The sequence below is a fragment of the Mustela putorius genome, unplaced genomic scaffold (genome assembly GCF_011764305.1).
Source record: "Mustela putorius furo isolate JIRA1106 unplaced genomic scaffold, ASM1176430v1.1 tig00537334_pilon_pilon_pilon, whole genome shotgun sequence".
NCBI lineage: Eukaryota > Metazoa > Chordata > Mammalia > Carnivora > Mustelidae > Mustela > Mustela putorius.
The window spans coordinates 463,073-465,656 of record NW_025422456.1 but is presented as its reverse complement, the minus strand read 5'-3'; positions in this window follow the sequence as shown (position 1 = coordinate 465,656).

Genomic DNA, 2,584 nt, shown 5'->3' with positions numbered 1-2,584 from the left:
CCCATTTCTTGATTGGATTATTTGTTCTTTGGGTGTTGAGTTTGCTAAGTTCTTTATAGATTCTGGACACTAGTCCTTTATCTGATATGTCGTTTGCAAATATCTTCTCCCATTCTGTCAGTTGTCTTTTGATTTTGTCAACTGTTTCCTTTGCTGTGCAAAAGCTTTTGATCTTGATGAAATCCCAATAGTTCATTTTTGCCCTTGCTTCCCTTGCCTTGGCGTTGTTCCTAGGAAGATGTTGTTGTTACCCATTTGTATGTCTTCTTTGGAGAAGTGTCTGTTCATATCTTCTGTCCAATTTTTGACTGGGCTATTTGGTTTTTTGTTTGTTTGTTTGTTTGTTTTTGAAGGGGTCTTGAGCTTGAGAAATTCTTTTTATTTTTTAATGTTTCTTATTTTTTTATTTATTTTTATTTTTTCAGCATAAAAGTGTTCATTGTTTTTGCACCATACCCAGTGCTCCATGCAATCTGTGCCCTCTCCAATACCCACCACCTGGATCGCCCAACCCCCCAACCCCTGCCCCTTCAAAACCCTCAGTTTATTTTTCAGAGTCCATAGTCTCTCATGGTTCATTTCCCCTTCCAATTTTCCTCAACTCCCTTCTCTTCTCCATCTCCCCTTGTCCTCCATGCTATTTGTTATGCTCCACAAATAAGTGAAACCATATGATAATTGACTTTCTCTGCTTGACTTATTTCACTCAGCATAATCTCTTCCAGTTCTGTCCATGTGGCTACAAAAGTTGGATATTCATCCTTTCTAATGGAGGCATAATACCCCATAGTGTATATGGACCACATCTCCCTTATCCATTCGTCCATTCAAGGACATCTTGGTTCTTTCCACAGTTTGGCGACTGTGGCAACTGCTTCTATAAACATTAGGGTGCAGATGGCCCTTCTTTTCACTACATCTGTATTTTGGGGGATACACTACATCTGTATCTTTGGGTTAAATACCCAGTAATGCAGTTGCATGGTCATAGGGAAGCTCTATTTTAAATTTCTTGAGTAATCTCCACACTGTTCCCCAAAGTGGCTGCACCAAATTGCATTCCCACCAACAGTGTAAGAGGGTTCCCCTTTCTCCACATCCCCTCCAACACATGTTATTCCCTGTCTTGCTAATTTTGGCCATTCTAGCTGGTGTAAGGTGGTATCTCAATGTCATTTTAATTTGAATCTCACTGATGGCTAGTGATGATGAACATTTTTTCATGTGTCTGATATCCATTTGTATGTCTTCATTGGAGAAGCATCTGTTCATAGCTTCTGCCCATTTTTTATATGATTGTCTTTTTTGTGTGTGTTGATTTTCAAGAGTTCTTTGTAGATCCTTGATATCAACCTTTTGTCTGTACTGTCATTTGCAAATATCTTCTCCCATTCCGTGGGTTGCTTCTTTGTTTTGTTGACTGTTTCCTTTGCTGTGCAGAAGTTTTTGATCTTGAGGAAGTCCCAAAAGTTCATTTTCACTTTTGTTTCCTTTGCCTTTGGAGAAATATCTTGAAAGAAATTGCTGTGGCTCATATCGAAGAGGTTACGGCCGATGTTCTCCTCTAGGATTCTGATGGATTCCTGTTTCACGTTGAGGTCTTTTATCCACTTCGAGTGTATCTTTGTGTACAGTGTAAGATAATGGTCGAGTTTCATTCTTCTGCATGTAGCTGTCCAGTTTTCCCAGCACCATTTATTGAAGAGACTTTTTTCCACTGTATATTTTTTCCTGATCTGTCGAAGATTATTTGACCATGGAGTTAAGGGTCCATATCTGGGCTCTCTACTCTGTTCCACTGGTCTATGTGTCTGTTTTTATGCCAGTACCATGCTGTCTTGGTGATCACGGCTTTGTAATAAACCTTGAAATCAGGTAACATGATGCCCCCAGCTTTATTTTTGTTTTTCAACATTTCTTTAGCAATTCAGGGTCTCTTCTGATTCCATACAAATTTTAGGATTATTTGCTCCATCTCTTTGAAGAATACCAATGGAATTTTTATTGGAATGGCATTTAAAGTATAGATTACTCTAGGCAGTATACACATCTTAACAATGTTTATTCTTCCAATCCAAGATCATGGAATGGTCTTCCATCTTTTTGTGTCTTCTTCAATTTATTTCATGAGTGTTCTGTTGTTCCTTGAGTACAGATCCTTTACCACTTTGGTTAGGTTTATTCTCAGGCATCTTATGATTCTTGGTGCTATAGTAAATGGAATCGATTCTCTAATTTCCCTTTCTGTATTTTCATTGTTAGTGTATAAGAAAGCCACTGATTTCTGTACATTGACTTTGTATCCTGCCACGTTACTGAATTGCTGTGTGAGTTCTAATAGTTTGGGGGAGATTCTTTTGGGTTTTCCATATGAAGAACGATGTCATCTGCAAAGAGAGAGAGTTTGAGTTCATTGCCAATGTGGATACATTTTATTTCTCTTTGTTGTCTGATTGCTATTGCTAGGACTTCTAATACTATGTTGAACAAGAGTGGTGAGAGTGGGCATCCTTGTCGTGTTCCTGACATCAATAGAGGCTGCGAGCTTTTTCCCATTTAGGGTGATATTTGATGTGGGTCTTTC